Source organism: Drosophila erecta, unplaced genomic scaffold, assembly GCF_003286155.1.
Source record: "Drosophila erecta strain 14021-0224.00,06,07 unplaced genomic scaffold, DereRS2 tig00000126-arrow-pilon, whole genome shotgun sequence".
Taxonomy (NCBI): Eukaryota; Metazoa; Arthropoda; class Insecta; order Diptera; family Drosophilidae; genus Drosophila; species Drosophila erecta.
Window position 1 is genome coordinate 7,057,835 of NW_020825209.1, and position 17,579 is coordinate 7,075,413.

Consider the following 17,579-nt stretch of genomic DNA (forward strand, 5'->3'; position numbering starts at 1 on the left):
ACCCGAGCACTGCCCTGCCAAATGAATCCATCTCCATCAGGCCATCAGGCCATCGACCAAGTGACCGCTTGTCACACCTCGGCCAAATATTTGGACGCACCTGTTTCTTAATGTGACACAAAATATTACAAACATCATACATCACGGCTGTCACTGTTTCCGTCTGGTTTGTAGACACTGGACAGTGGACTCTGCACTCTGGACACTGAACACTGGACACTGGACTCTGGACTCTGGACAGTGGACGATGAAGGTGCGCCCCCAGCAGATTTCAGTCACAGGCCAAAGAGCCGTGACGACGACAAGTGTCATGTGCTGGATATGGGGCTGAGGGTGGGGCGTAACCGACAGGTGGGGCTTGGGGCTTACCCACATAGCGGGAACCAGCACCCCCACTGAAAATGTTTGCCTAAATAATTTTCAAATCGTGCAGATCAAATCGGAAGCCGTTGTGCACTTAATCGAAATCCCCAGCAAATGAATAAGCCACTTTGTCGGCCAGCATCCTTTTAGGCTCTTGCATATATGAATCGAAATAATTTTGTGTACGGATATCAGCAACCGAATCCCCAACAACCCTGCCCCTTCCTCTTCCCCTCGGACCGTTGCTAACCACTCCCAAGCGGGTAAGCTGTGACAAAAGCCATCCGATTAAAAGGGTCCAACGGCTGGCGGGTAGGTCTATGGAGTAGGAAAAGGGCACAGGATGCCGGGAGGAGAGGCGGCCAGGATACATGGCCACAATCCATGGACTCGCTCCTGGGACCGAACCGACGACTATCTGAGCCCTTTATTGGCCATCCTGCGGAGTAGGAGACAAAGCTGAGATTTACGAGGCTTGCTATTAGCATTTCTGTCCTCGTTTAAAACGCTTTTAATGTTCTTCAAAATATGCTCCATGATGATTAAGACACTTGCATTTCTCTGGACCAGTTTTGCCAGGCACTTTTGGCCAGTCCAGACCTCGCCTTGCACTGTGACAAATTTCGAAAAAAAATGATTTTTAAATCGATTAGAACAGCAAGAACAGTTTTGTCTGCCGTCAAACTCTATTGAGGTATTTCTGGTGTAAGGGATCAAAGGAATTTCATTAGACATGGTTTGGCCAAGGGTGGAGAGGAGCTGCTTTGGATGATTCGTCTTCTTTCGCCCCTTTTCACGAATTTTATTAAACATTTCTGCCAAGCAAATAATTTCATGCCCCAACCGACCATTAATACTAAACAAAAAGAGCTGAACACCAAGCTACATTTGTTATATTTGGCTCGTCCTGTGACTTTTTGTGGATTTTCCCATAGTTTGGAGCTCCTTGAATGCGAAAATTCCTGCCTTGTCACCTGAGTGTGAATATGAATACACGTGTGTTGTGTGCAGGAAGGCGCCTAGTTTTGGGTGATTTTTAAATAGTCAGGGGACATTATTGGCCACGAAATGATCGTGCGTATTTTTATTTTAGCAATGCATTTGTGCCTCACGAAAATAAACTTGATAAATTGGCCTAAATTGGTTTCCTATGGCCGTAACAGTAATGTGTAAGCAGTAAAAGAATTTGAACTTAAAGCGTTTAAATTCGTGAAAGTGATAACTGCTCCAAGTTCAAAATTTCATTAAATATGATGAGGGTTATCAATCAAGGGAAAAAAAAAGAATACCATACGCCTGCGTTTTTGTTTAAAGACTCTTCAGGGAGTTTATGAAAGCGCTAATAAAATAAGTTTGAAAACTTTTAAAACAATGAGGGACAGAACGAATGGGCTTTTCCTGATCCGAGGTCCCGCCATATTTTAAATTAGCCATTAGGGCAAGATTTAGTGGAATACCTTAAATAACTTTGATGGGAACAGGGGACGCGGACAGAGGACAGAGGACACTCTCTCCTAAAACATTGGACCACTGGGCCAGATTTCCGATTCGGCTCTTTGCATTAGCCAAGTGCAAGCAGGCCATGGGACAAAAAACTGACAATATGAACAGAGGAGCAAGGACCAAGGACCAAGCACCAATGACCACGGGTAGCATTATGAAATGCGGGGAAAATTGTGCTTCCAAATGGCAGCGCGCAGCTAGAAAATTGCGAGTGGACAAAGTGTGGACTCCATTATTTGGATATCTGCGGGACTGCGATGTTATGAAACTCGGTCTCTTCGCTGGCCCTTTTATTATTCCATCATATTTTAAAAATGTTATATTGTTTAAACTTTTGATTAAGGGTTTCGGCTAAAAGTCATATTTTCTTCTTTTCCCTCTCACTCTGCTCTTTTCATTCCCTCAGCATTTATTTATTATGCAAATTTTGGGGCCAGTAAAAAACAGCGAGACTAGAAAGAGATGCCGTGAGAAAGTGCGACAGAGTTGGGGAATGGCCAAAAAGAATGGAGCAAACAGACCAAAAAGCAAAACACAGACGGCAAAGCTCACAAACAAACAGATAAATGGCAAATATGTCATAAAAGGACTTCATACGCATTGCCTCGCTCCTTCGAAAGAGGGGACGAGGCGAGGGGGAAGGGGTACGCCGTGGGTGGTCCTTTTGGTAGTTAAATGCTATATGGGCCATATGGGTGGGTTCGGAGAGGTCAGTGGGTTCGAGGCAAGGACCATGTTGATTTTTAGGTTATTATAATTTTCATAATAACCGGAAAAGCGCACACACGCCGCCCTCCCTTCCCCAAGCCAAAGCAGTTTGGGACTTTTAATTACAACCTTTATGAGTGTGCGTGTGTGTGGGTTGTTTTTTTTTTTCTTTGTTTTTGTTCTACATTTTTAATAGAAATATAATATTGTTTTTGTCTCATTGGAATCGGTTTGTTCTGCTGTTGCGCCTATGTGATATGTTATAAATTAGAAGATGCTTATGGCTCGCACTTTTCGTTCGTTACGAAGCTAGCCAGCCGGCCAGGCAGTCAGCAAATAGGACGCAAAAGCTCGATAGAAGACACCGAGAATCTGCTGCTTGGTCACGTTTGGCTTTGTTCTGTGGAAGGAGAAGGATCTGGGTCAGTGTTAGCAACTACAATGAATATGAATGTTTTGCTCAAGGTAATCGCATCCACTAAAGGTATTAGTACGCCCCTTTACAAAGCCAAAAAGCTGTGGGCGGCAAAGCAGAGTGGAAAAATGATGAATAGTGAATAGAAGGTAAGTGCCGAATATGAAATACCTGTCAGGATTAGTATGCAAACTAAGAAAAATGCAAGAGAAAAAGAAATGAAAAAGCAAGAAACACTGCAACATTTCGACTTCCAATCACATTTCTTATGGAATTTTATTTTTCTGTGTGTGATTAGATTACTTAGCGAATCGAAATTCGATTAAGGTGAATATAGATATAGAAAGAAATAGTGTTGCCTGTACTGAACTGTAGTATTTGTAGTGTAATTCTCCTACATACACATTTTCTAGAGAACGCAGCGTGTGCGGCTTGTCATAAAAATCTATAAATCGAAACCACAATTTCCAAATAGAAAGCATTTGTGAAATTGCTGGTGAATGATTATTAATTTAATAATTGCCTGACGTGGAGGGTAAGCATTAAATTAAACTAAGGAGCACGGTAAAAAGAACTCCACATAGAAATTACTTTACTTGATCTGCGCTTCACTCACCCGCATTCTTTATTAGGCAAAACCGCAGCGATTACCGGCCCCATTCTATTGCCGGGCCGAATTAAACTGCAAGTCAGGCCGATGCAGACTATTACATGCCATTACTTGCCTTATCCGCACCCAAACCAATCGAACTGAACTGAACTGAACTGAATTGAGCAGATCCGACCGCACAGCCCTCCTTCGCATTTAAAGGAGGCAATTGCATGAACAGACATCGCGCCAATAGGGTTTATAATTGTGTTTGATTGATTGGCATTATAAATGCATTTAGACAAGCGCACGTCCGCCACATCGGACAGACGTACATACGGACAGATGAATGTACATACGGACAGACACAAGGACGGGCATATGGACACACGGACATACGGACGGACATACATACGGGACGCAAACGATCAGACAGCCGGATGAATTGAGAGATGGATGTCAGTCAGAGTTGTGCAACAAAACTGGGTTAAAGCTGGCCTGGCCGCACTCGTTACCCAACACGCCATTAGACAGATTAATTAATTGCGATAAACATAAATAAAAGAGGAGGTGCGCGGTTCAGAAACAGAAACAGAAACAGAGACAGAAACTGATACTGATACTACGCTCGAATGGGAGCGGATGGCGGATGGACGACCCGACTGTTAGCAAAGGTCGATGCAATTAGCACCCCATTTCAGTGGCAATAAAGTTCGATTCAGCCATTTCTGATGGTCACACACACAAACTGCCAGCAGTCTCGATTCCTGGCAATACTTTTTTATGCTTTTTGTACACCGGCTTGGGCAGGCTAAAAGCTTTTTCTAATTCCAAACTGCTTTAGACTTCACATATAGCTTTGATGATTGACAGTTAGCACACGACCAATAAGTCTACTTTGACGGAAAGTTGGTTCACGGCACGTGATAGTGTGAATATACGAGAGAAAGAATATTTCATGATATAAAGCATTCTACAAGATGTACAAGGTCTGAATTTTCAAATGCGTCTTGAACTTGTCCTGAACTAATTGATTTGACTTTTTAACTTTATGTCCAAAGATAACACGTAGAATATTTTGCACTTCAACTTTCTGAAATTTCGATTCTGTTCGTCTTCGACGCTGGCCAACATTAGGTGGGCGTGGCAGATAGACAGTGGGCGGCGACCGAGTGATTTTTCAGCCAAAAGCACTTGCCCCGTTGAGAGTCGGCATCATTATTGCAACTTGCAGCGGTATTGTGAGTATTGAAATCAGCTAAAAACCAAGCAAATAAGAATCTGGCCAAGGGATTTTCCTGTATTTCATAGCTTTAGTAAGACTATGCTCTCATGGAAACCACGTATAACTCTGCTCTACTATACTATTTTTTTATTTATAACTGAAGACCCAAAAGGGCTCGCCATGACTTCCTCTCGTCCAACCAATTTTATAACCATTATTTATTTAAGTGGCGATTTAAGGTAGCTCGATACGCTAGGAACTTTTACGTATGTTGATAGCTTTTCCTGTGTCTTATTCTATTTATATTTTTTCTCTTTTCTGTTGAGTGCGTTGGGTAATTTGAATCAACCCCAGGCCCACAACCCGCAAACCAAAGAGCACGTGTGTGGTGTGGTGTGGTGTGATGTGGTGGCTAGACGGGGCTATGGGGCAATCCGAAGCTTTGATTATCCCAGTCAAAGGCGGAGGCGTTTTGGACCGCCTTCGGCTCCACCTTGCAAGCCAAAGTGGGCGGTGTTACTTTGCTTTCCCCAGCACCATTTGTTTTCGGCTCCTTTGTGATTCCTCCTCCATCTCGTGAACTCGATGGCGATGGCAGTCAAGTTGCTCTATTAGGGTATACGCTACGGTATGGCTTGAATAAATTTATTTTCCCGCCAGAGAGCAGGGCAGGACAGGACAGGACCAGGACCAGGACCCGTGGTCCGTTCCGTGGTGCCCAGTACAGTAGTCCGCTTTATAGACGCATGCTAAATATTTACCCACATCGAACCAAAGTGTTAATTATGTGGGCGTATGCCACTGCTGTGGGTGAGTGTCCGTTGATGTTTGCCACGCTGAGCTCATCAATTTACCGGGGGAAGCGGCGAATCGCAACATGAGAACCGGCAGATGTTCGGGTTTCACCCAGCACCGCAGTGCTGGAAGTGCCAATTTAGCACGATATAATTAATAAAACTGGTAGCATTAAATATTTGTCCCCCGAATTTCGCACAAAAAGGCTGCAGAGCCTCGTTTTATATCCCGAAAATTGGACAACCTTTGTGTGGGTATGGTAATTCGTATATAAATGGATAACAAGAAGGAAGACTAATTTCTTGGCTGGCAAAAATTATAAAAGACAAACTTCCATGCCAATTCTACAGTCCTCTCATTAGGTTTTCTAGATGGATAGGTTGTTTAGAAGGCAAAACAGTAACCAAGAGCAACCCAACTTCAAGTATGACATATTTATCTGTCTTATGATCAATATTTTTGCAATTGCCGGCTTGTAAATAGTTCGTAAATTTTCAACCTTATTCCGCCAACATTCATACATCATGTACAAAATAATGAAACATGTGAAATGAGAATATATTTTTAGGAATTTTATCGCTTGTAACAGTTTTTAATTGGCATGGCGGGTGGGTCGTAAATAAAACAATTTAATTCTGTGTCAGTGGCGGCCCTCCTTTTTTTCACTTTCCCCGCGAACAGTTTTCCTTTATTATTTCAGGGTATTTTTTATAGCATAATTGACAGTTGTGATAAAGGTCACCGGTGGTGGTCATAGAACGCGAACTTGTTTGGCTACGGATAAAGCACTCATGGAATACGCCGCGCGACTTTTGAAGGCAATCAAAGCGGCAGAAAGTGAAGAGGGCACAGGCTAACCCGTTGAAGGCCCTCACTTTTGGCTTCGTTAGAGATCCTCCGCCTCCAAAGGCTTAACCCGTGTGACAGACTGACTGACTGACTGACTGACTTTATTACTGGATGTGACGGAACCCAGAGCCTTCAGCATGTTGTGGCTCGACGGACGAACCGACTTTTCACTCGACGAGAAATTTCCAACATAGCCATCATAGATGACCTACATGTGAACATGCAATGGCCTTTGGTCGCAAGCTTGTCTTTCGATTTTTTTCGATCCAATAACAAGTGAATTACAAAACAGTAGAGAAGTTACGAAACAGGCAGTACATTTTAGATTAAATTATTACCAATTACCCCCCTTCCAATTTGAAACAATCTGGCATTATTCGATGACAAATTACAAGTTAGTTAGTTGGGCGAGAAAGAAAAAAAAACGTCCACCCAATCTCCACTCCACTAGCTCCCATATTTTGTCTCTCTAAAACATTTATGATGTATATTTTACCAGTTCTTTTTGTTTTCTCCATTACAGGTAAGCCGCGTTGTCATGCTCACAAGAACAGTTCGTAAAATTCACCTGCGGTCTGACTTAGCCCGTTGACCTTCACCTGTTAGGCAGCGTGAAAAAAAAAGAAAAAAAAAAAAAAGACGCGTTCAATTAATTTAAATGACTAATGAATGCCGTCGATGATTCAACGGCACCAGCTGCATGCACTCGCATTTGATTGAGCGCCCCCACTGGCTATCAATTTCCTCACAAGTCGAGAACCAACCACTCGAGACTTATGATTACGTCGCTTGGTGCCTGTGGATCGTGGGCTATTTCACGTCCGACTGCACAACGTGTTAAAATATTAGTTCTGAAACCAAATTGGAAGTGCATAAGGTAAGGTAACTGAAAAAAGAAAAATCAGGTCATCGACTATCAGGTACCCGTTACTTAGCTATCGAAAGTGCGAGGGAAATGGATGCTAGTCGACAGGCGATGGCTGCCGAGATTACACATGAGCGCCACCTAGCGCTGGGTGCATGTATTGCTCATATGCTTTAAAAACGAAATTTATTAATAACTTCTAAAGTAATGGACAGTTCTTCGTGTTTCACTTGATGAAGACCAAATACACATTTAGTAATTGACAAAAAAAGTAAATAGTAAATATATTATACTAAAGAGTAGCGCATCCTACCGAATTCTCACGTATGCATTGCTGTTTGGGAAACAGGTTAAATTTCTAAAGTGACAAAAAGCGTAGCGTAAAAGAATAAACAACAGGCTCAGTGTGTTAAAAGTGAACACAGTTGCACAATTATTTTTTAAATTGCAGTCAAATTCATTCCCTTTGCTTATTTGCATATCGTTTTCCACGCTGAGGCACAAACATTTTATACTCAGTGTTTATAAACAACCAATGAAAGCATCACAAAAATCAGCTCTGCCTTTAAGTCTAAGTTCTTACATAAAAAAAAACACACAATTACACTAAGCCAACAATTGATCGATAGTTCGTTATCAAACTAAAGGGAGCTATAAGTCAATACCAAATTGAATAATTGAATTGGGGTCCCTTTGTTTTCCCCAGTGCATCCAATAATTGCCCCCTCACTCGATGAGCCTCGTTAAGTGTGTGTTTTTTCCGCTCATGTTTTCGATTTATTGTTGGATGATTCGGACCCAAGCTCCGTGATTTTGATTCCGGTCCACAAACAATGACACAACTGGCCCAACACGTGTTTATCGCTGTCGTTAGCTGTTTGGTGTTTGATGTCTGGTGTTTGCTGCATGGTGTTGCCCCTTGCCCTTTGCTCCACTTCACAGTTCATAGTACACAGTACACAGTACACAGTATACAGTCGACTGGGGAGCAAAACCCCCGCCAAATAGAGTTACGTCAATCATGTGCGAGAAACTGGCTGGCGGGAACAAACATTGGGTCCAAAACGATACTATATAGCATAGAGTAGCTATAGATGTGGCTATGGCACTTGCTGTGCAGCGACATAGGTCAAATGTAATCTATACCATGTGCTTTCCGTTGCGATTAACGGCTTCAGTCAGTGGAAATTCGGGGAAATCAGCATTACAATTCCGATTCCGAATCCAAGTCACACAGTGAATCTCTGTGTACGCGATCGGGCTGAGAGTATTTCATTTCGAATTCTCATTTTTCTATGTTGCCAACGAGTGAAACAAGCGCAATATAATTGACTCCCCCTTTCCATTGCCCCACCGCGCTCCATTTAACTAGAGGGCTACAATTTCGACATGACTCTTAAAAAGTAAAAGCATTTGAAAGCATTGTACGCGTACGTAGATGGATGAGATTAGAACACAAAGGCGAGGCTGAAAGCAAAATTAATACCGAAATGCTATTTTGCTCACACTTATATGGCTGAAATAATTTTTGTTGTTTACGAGCAGAACGTATACGTATGCGATAATTTGTTGGCTTTCGTTGCTAATAGCACCGAACTAAAATGCAGAAGGGGTGCAAATGAAAATGTGGAGCTCAGATAAAACGTATCTTTGAGTAACTTACTTATTAAGCGATTATATTAGGAAGCGGTTATATTCTATATATAAACACGATAACAATTTGTTGCAACCTGATAACTTGTAGGGTTTTAAGTTATACAAAAGGTTTTACACAAATTAAAGAGGGACAGCAAAGTTGCTGTCTTGTAAAGAAGAAAACCGGAGAATTTGCATGCACACTACATTTGTGTTGAGCAACATTTTTTGTATTGTTACACCGCTGTAAACCTGCCCTTTTATGATGTCTACCACTCATGTTGGGTTACTTTTACATCTTCGTTGTGTGTGTACAGGCAAGTGTGTGTGGGCGAGGGGGCGCCGGCCATTGGCAAGTGGCAAGGTTGTGTGTCTGAGAGGCGTGACTGCATCCAATATCGGTTGCACAGATAGCGCCGGCATCACGGCAAACATTTTACGACGGGCGCAGACTACCAAGATTTCCAGCAAGTTCGCCAAAAGTGGAGGGGATTGAGGTGGGCGGACACGAAAAGGTCGCTGGGGATGCTCGGAATCAATATATTGGCAGCGGCAGGGCCAGCAGGGTGGTCAGATTGGACAGGAAATTTGAGGGGAGTCATGTGAGAGATGGCAATATTAATGCACGCTCCAAAGGAATCCTCCTACAACAATAAAAAAAAAGAACAGCGAGCAAATGGTGGCAGCTCCAGCAAGCCGAAGTGCGTACACCCTAGCAGCACTTGGAAGAGTATTAAAATATTTCGATACATTTATAAATCATAAAAGTCATAAAATTTTGATTCAGAAGATTTTACATTTATATGTACATGTTGGATATCTGTCCATCTTATAAATTGCAATAAACATGTATTGTACTACCCGCTTTAGATACTTTTAGAGACTTTCAGCTAGATCGAGTTAATTGCAATTTATTCTGATCAGGATTATGAACATATACTATATATACGGTCGAAAGCGGAACTTGTGCAACATACAATTGTATGCTACCACCGGTTTGCAGAATAAAGAATGAATTAAATTACATTACATTACACCTTGGCTTGGCCGCCAACGAACGAGGAAGTTGGGTGGTTTGGGGTGGTTTGAGGTGGTTTGAGCTGGCTCGCAATGGATGAATGAGTGGCATGGAAAAATAGAACGGCATCGTCATAACAACCGCACGAAAACAAAATGTAGCGAGCATAAGAAAATGTAAAGAAAATATCGAATAAAACTCAACAAGAAACGGCCATCACTTGGGGTTCAGATGGAAGACGTTTCTTCTGCACCACCACCCATCAACTACCACCCACTGCCACTGAAGTGGGGTGGATGCAGGAAGCAGGCGTTCAACAAAAAGAAATGAAATATGCGCATAAATTTCATATCGTTTTTATGATTTTCTTCTCTCGCCTCTTTGCTTAGTTTTTTTTTCGTAAATATTTTTTTTTATCTCTATGGCGCTTGCGACTTTGTTATTATTATTTATTTTTTTTTATTTTTTTATTTTTGCTCAACCTTTTCCTGCTTTTTTATATATATTTTTTTGTCTTATTCCGTTTCCGCCATATTCGATTTCAGATATCCCAGTTAACTGGTTTTTCAATGATGCTTGAACTCTCTCGAGCCTTTATCATACCCATATGTATGTACATATGTATGCACAAAGATTTCTGCTCATGGAAATCCAAGTGTTTTTAGTGCATCACTCTTGTAATGCCCACGCATATCAAGTTTTGTTCCCGTTCAATCAAAAAAATTATAATAAGAAAATAAAAACGAAAATGGCACAGCTTTTACAAGTTTAAGTTTAGAGTTTCCCAACTAGAAAATCAATTTATTTTCGTACCGTGCACTCAGAAAAATGGAAAGCAGCCAGTGACAAGAATAATGACGTCGTCCCATGAATATAAAAGAGATATTTTGCAATTTTAAAGTATTAAGTATTGGGAAAAAGGTTCTCTCAGGAACTATACCAAATGCGAGACCTCTGATATTTGAATTCAAACATTCTATGTATATGGATAATCAAACAATTTATACACACCACAAATGGACGAATCCGGACATCTTTATTGCTTTCAGTGTACCGCTGCGAAGAAAGCTACAAATAGCATTATGTAGGGCATACACCACATATTTGCATATTCCTACATTATTGATAACCGATTGCGGCCCACTCACTGTCAACTTATGGCAATTCATCAGTTTGTGGGGCGTTCCCGACCTGACCCTAATGGATTTTGTGGGCATCCACACCTCTGGTGCTTTGCAGAGCAGTTCCATGCCCAATTGCGATGGCATTCAGTAGGAGTAAAGTTTCGCACAGTCGAACTTGCCGTTTGCTTTAGCATTTTGGTAATATGCTATTTTCTGTGATCTATTCATTATGCGAATTGAAAGGGAATAGCCTGGACACGGATGCGGATTTGTGTTCGTTAGGTTTTCGTTTGCTTTTCGTTTCGGTTTTCTATGGCGCATTCATTTTGGGAGTATTATGTAAACGAAATTTTTCATTTACGCACATTTCAATGATGGCCTAAAATGCGACTTTAGGCAATTGAAAAAACTTTCTGCTGCAGGTCGAAAGGCCAGAGAATATTTCACAAAACTGCGAATTTCACCGGCAGAGCATGAGAAAATATACATGATATATCAGGGACACGGACACGGACACGGACATGGACACGGATACGGACACTAATTAGAGCGACTGCCCGATGGACCATGCTCTGGCAAACGAATCGAAATTTGTCCCGAGTACTCAAATGACTCAAATCAATCAAAAGGAAAACTTTTATCGTCATTTATACTGCTGCTGCTCCTTTCGCTTCAGCGTGTCCTGTCCAAACTCTCGGCACAACTTCCGGCCGGAGGGGCAATGCGTGTTAGTCATTTTTGAGTGACAGCTGATGTGGGTTCTCGAATTCGAATACGACGAATGCTACGAATACGTTGAATGCGAATGCGAATACACATATGTACGCATGTACATATGGTAGTGAGTGTGCGGCCGCCACCACGTCTGCAATTTGGAAATAAGTTATTTATGACCTCTCAATTTTTGGTGTTTTTCGGTCGGAGGAGCCGTCACATTTGTTTAGCACGAGTTTATACAACTCGAGGTCACTCTCCATTTGCACAATGTGTACAAATTGGGATGTAGAGTGTACGGCAAAAGACCACTTAGTCGCTTTAAAACAGCAGATGATTATGAAAATAAAACACCCAATACCAATGGGATGTTATGACTCAAAGATTTTGCTCAGCCATGGATTAATCTTTAATGGGCGGGCTGATTGTGCTTGATGTTAAGATTTCAACTTTGTTGGGTTCTTTGGAAATGATTTGGTAAAATGGTTGCACGTTCGACCAACACACATTAATTAATGAAATTCCTTTAACTGGGCCACATAACTTTAAATGTGATACATTTTCTTGCACAGCGATGGAATCCTGAAATAATTAAATGAAATATACAAACATTTATTCCTTGCAAATCCTGAATCTTGAAAATTAAACAATGTTTGTGAGCGGAATTAATCCAACATTGTTATGATTATTAATATTGGTACACACATTCTATAATTAATATATCGAAATAATACAAATATGTATATCGCGGAGAAAAAGATAAGAACGCATGCATCCAAATCACTTTTCTTCAATACCTTTTGGCATATTTTTTGTTTTAATATTTAACTAAGTTTCTGCTGAGTTAAGTTTAATAAAGATTACCACTGCATACTGGCAAAATTTTTCACAAAGCGCTAGTTCGTCGTGGGGTATCTGATAGTCGGGGGAGTGCTCAACTATAACTTTTACCTGCATTCATATATGCATGTATATATTTTGTTGAAATTGATACTGTGCTCATTTATACTACGAGTTTACCCAATTATTAATATCTTGCAATGTGTGTACTTTGGCTTTTGCAAAGCAGTGAGAACTCCCAACTAAAGTTTTTTGTTTTTTATGTATTTTTTGTATATTATTTAGTTGGCATTAATACTGCGCCCGTGTAGGGATTTCTAGAAAAGTTATTACTACACCGTTGACTTTCACAAAAATTACGCCCACGTTCCGCTGAAACTTTTCACAAAGGGGTAGTTAGTAGTTGGCAGTTGGCAGTTGGTAGTTGGTAGTCGGTGGCGGGGTATCTGAAAGTCGGGGGAACCCTCGACTACAGCCTTCGTTCTTCGTGTCTTACAACTGCAGTGGGCAACTGCAGCAGTGGCACACCAAAGTTAAGCAAAGACAAAGAGACAAAAGCCAGCACAATTTTCACTTCAAGTGCTTTGTTTGACGCTGCGGCTGATGGCTGATGGCTTGATGCCTGAACTGGGTTGAGTTGCTCCACCCCACTTCACTTGACTCCACTCCACTCCACTCCGATCCACTCCTTTCTGCCTCTGTACTGGCACTGCACTGTTTTGTTGGGGTAAAAACTTTGGGCACGCACGGGCAATACTTTTCACTTTGTTCGTACTTAACGCTTACTTTCAACGCAGAGACAGCTCCGTCGCCTTCATAAAGGAGCGCCACTCTGCTCCTCCTCCTGCCCGGCAATAAAAAAATAATTTAACAGTTTTTGGCCCGCAGGCAGCAGGCCGCCATTTCAGCCAAATATCCCAAACATCCTACCGACCAGCTCCCAGCTTCCAGCGCCCAGCTCCCAGCTACCCCAAAAGAATAAAAGGGGAACTATCTGCTCCCCACATACATATGTATGTATGCACGTTGGGGGAACACAGGATGGAGCTCAGAGGGATTTTGGAGCATTCTGCCCAAGCACACGCAATGGGCTGCAAAACAGTTTTTGGACATTTCCGAATTGCGAGCGAGATTTGTTCGCCAGATGCGATGCCGCCGATATTGGGGGTTCTGAAAGTGGCCTGTGGAAAGTTTCAAGGTTGCTGAGGGGAAAATGGGAAATGGTAAATGGTAAATGGGTGGTAAATGTTTTCATACCCCCCCCTACACCCACCCCTTTGTGTAAATATCTGCCTTTTCTTTATCTGACATCGCATCGCTGCGGGTTGTTGCGCGCCGTTAAAGCTGAAGTTATGACCGCCAGGCCGTAGGCCCAAAACTTTTCATTTTCATTTTGAGCCCACCGCAGCAGCGGCGCCACAAAAGTCAAAAAGTAGCCGGCAGCGATACTACTGAGTTATTTGCCGATTATGTAACGAATTAATTAACGCCGCACTTCGTAACGATGCCAAGAATCGGGCTTACGTAGCTCTCGACTTTGCCCCACGTGCACCCAAAACATAATTACGAATTTAGTTTAGCACACTCAATAAACGAAAATAGATGTACTATTAAAAGGAAGGTTGAGCAAACCAAAATGTTCGCTTCACTTCAGGGAACTTAGCTTGCAAAGTAAATATTTTAGACCATTAACTATCGCTAAATAACACACTGTACAGCGTAGTGTTATTGCTGAAACTGAACAAAGTGAAGGGATAATACTGTAAACTCCTTGTAAATACACAGCTCTGTTGCCATTGATGGGCCAAAATTCGGAAAAGACTGTTATACAATTACCATTATGAATGACAGGATTTTTCCTAAGGCTGTCATAGTATATAAATCGTTCGATTCTGGTCAAATTCAACTATGGAGGAGGGGTTAGGAGCGCTTGTGGTCAAATGGAATGGAAAGAAACTGTCGGTCATTGCAGTTGTTGTAGTGCTTACTCAACTTTTCGAGCGACCGCAAAATCTGTTATTAGTGTCAAGTGGACTTGTGAGACACTTTGCACTCTGGCCACCATTTCCCCTCATCCCGCCGACATTGTCAATCTACCCTGGTTCCTCGAATCCTTGGATCCTTGGATGCTTGGATGCTTGGATCCCCGAGTTCCTGGCCACCCATAGTTGGATTAATACGAATTTGCGGCTCTGGTGGAAAACTTTTGTGTGAGTTGTTGCAAAATATTAAATTGCGGTAAAAGTGGGGGGCTTTATAGGTTTAAAGTGCGCTGAGGGAGCATTTTGCACTCTTACACTTGCTCAAAGTATAGTCGATAGTTCGATTTAAAAGTTGAGACTCGCTCCTTAAGTTGTCATCACATAAAAGAGAGAAGAGCGGGAAAAGCGGGAAATGCGGCAAAAGTGGGAAAATCAGGGAAAGCGCCCTGCTGGGACCCCAAAACTTTGCCACACATATAGGCGACAAGTGGCGGACGCAGGGCGCGAGGTCAATCAAAATCAATTTGGCTTCTGCCTGCCACAATGCCTCGCTGCTCCAATAATCTTGTACTGCAGATTTAACAAGGCGCACATGATTTTAATGGACACACGGAAAGAAATGGGCTGCAGAACTGTCAGCTCTTAAAACACACACTTTGAAATCTAGTTGGCACAACCAGATTTTAAGTTATTTGATGTTTAGTAACTATAAAAAGGCTCCTCGCTTTGACGGCACTATTAGAAAAAAGTATATACTGTTTGAAACGATTTGTACTAAATAATCATTTTCATAATTCCATGTTCTCATAGATAGTTAACATCGATTAATAAGTGGGTGATAATTTAATACAAAATTAATTTTGCATAAATATAAAACCATATATATCGAGGTAATTGGGAAAGCGGAAAGTGTAAAGCGCATTCCTTTGTGAGAATGCAAACAGCCTTTTGGCCGAATGCAAAATGTATATAGTTTTGTGCTTTTGTTTTTATCTGCGCAGCTCATCCGGGGTTTCCCTTTTTAAAAGCCTACGTTCAGAGTGAAGTGCAATTGCGTACGTTTGCGTTCTCCATTCCTCAATTCGCAGTTCGATCAATATTTTTGCTTCGCACTTGAGCACTTGACGCGGGCAGTGGAGGGCAATCCTTTCAAGGCCATTCAATCAATCAATAAGCCGCTCAATGTCTGAGCAGCGACATTAACAACAACAGAACACTTGATTTCAAGCTCAAAGGGGTTCCAATCGAGCAATTCTTTCGCCGTAAGCTGTCTGCATTCATAGGCCCGAAGCGGCGACTTCTGGCTGGGATTCCGGATTCCGGAGGAGGAGCAGCAGAAACTGAAGCAGATGGAGTGGAAAGTGGGCAGTGGGAATGGATATGGGAATGGGAATGGGCCAAGGTAAAAGCGGTCTTCAGGTGCATTGTTGTCGCATTCGGAGCGACAAACAAACAACAGCTGCCGTGGATCTTGGAACCCGAACCACTCAACCTCTGACCCTGGAACTGTAGCTCTTTCGTCGGCAAAACAGAAACTGAAGCACAAAACTCTCTGACATTTCTGCGGCTTCAGTGACACAATGATACAACAAGCTAACAACAATGCGGGGCAGGCATTCATGACTAAGACTTTGACTAAGAATAAGAATAAGACGACAACAACGACGATGATGACGACGACGACGACGACGATGGGGCTTTTGAATTTATGAGCGTATTTAATTAACCAACAAGGACGAAAAGCAAAAGCAGCTAGGACATAAGTCTACGAATCAGCATCAGCTGAAGCGGCAGCTGTTGGCTGTGATTGATTGATTGAGGCATCGCCTGAGTGGCATCGCCTGAAGTGCGGCATATTTAATTTGGCACCGGCAAGTGGGTGGGTGGATCGGTGGTTGGCCACCGCCAACGCCAACGCCTTCATTCCGCTCCATTCAAAGTCAAAGTCAATGCCCATAATGCCGAAATGGCCATTCAAAATGTGGCTGATTTATTATGTGTTAAGACAACAGATTTACTTGGATTGTTCTTGGATGTTTTAAGCAAGAGATGAGTGTATGCAACCGTCCACCCATCCATCTATCCATCCATCCATCCATCCATTCTGGCGTTCATCCATCCATCCATCCAGCGCTTGATCGACCTGCTAGACACCTCCAGGATGCGACGCGGGCAGCAGATTGAGTGAAAAAAGTTCCTTAAGCGGCACAGAAGGTGGGGCAACTGTCGACAGAAGGATTTGGCAATTGATGCGAGAGGCAAGTGGCAAGTGGCGAGTGTCGAGTGGCGGAGTATCCTCTGAATAAATACCTAGGCAAGTCGACATGCAGAGCCACTGTAAATCGCAGCTGACCCCGGTGAAATTGGAGGGCTAGAGCTAGAGCGACTGCAGGTAAATCTAAGCTGAGATTAAATAAATTATCGCATCTTCAACTATGAATTCAGATTCTTTTTGTTTTGTTATTTCCGCCAGCCAGTCTACTTATGCAGAATATATATCATTGGCGCCAATTCCCGGCAGATTTTCCCCATATTATTGTCTTATTTAAGTTGCATTAGTATCTTATTTATGGCCACTCGATGCCTCCTCGTAGTGTGAATACATTTGCCCTGGGCCGAAACTTTTTGCCACCACGGCGTATACGCAACATACGTACACATGTACACACGTTGGTATAAATATTTTTTGGCAGGCGTCGCTACATAAACCACTACCAACTGCTGCTCCTGACCCAAACTGTGAAACTGTGGCGCCTCCAATCTCCAATCCCATTTGTGGGCGCGGAAAGGGGAGTGGCTGCTTCGCTTCGCGGTTGTCTGGTTGGGTGCGTGGAGACAAAAGATGGGTCACGTGGTTTGTGACCCAGCATGGTCACGCAAAAAGATGAACGAGGCGGAGAAGCTCATTTCGGCAGGCAGAGGTTTGAATACCCTGTAAGCGTACAAATTAAAAT

General features: G+C 42.5%; 1 protein-coding gene across 5 annotated transcripts in view; it reads left to right on the top strand.

Moving 5' to 3' along the window:
* LOC6550362 overlaps positions 1 to 17,579 on the top strand; it is a 103,854-nt gene that overhangs the window by 35,274 nt on the left and 51,001 nt on the right. Inside the window, exon 1 of one of the 5 annotated variants that reach the window (XM_026981917.1) lies at positions 7,119 to 7,324. The exons of the other annotated variants lie outside the window; for them this stretch is intronic. The gene's annotated coding sequence lies outside the window, so the exon portion shown is untranslated. Of the gene's footprint in view, positions 1 to 7,118; positions 7,325 to 17,579 lie in introns of those variants that run through there. 5 annotated transcript variants of the gene reach the window in all.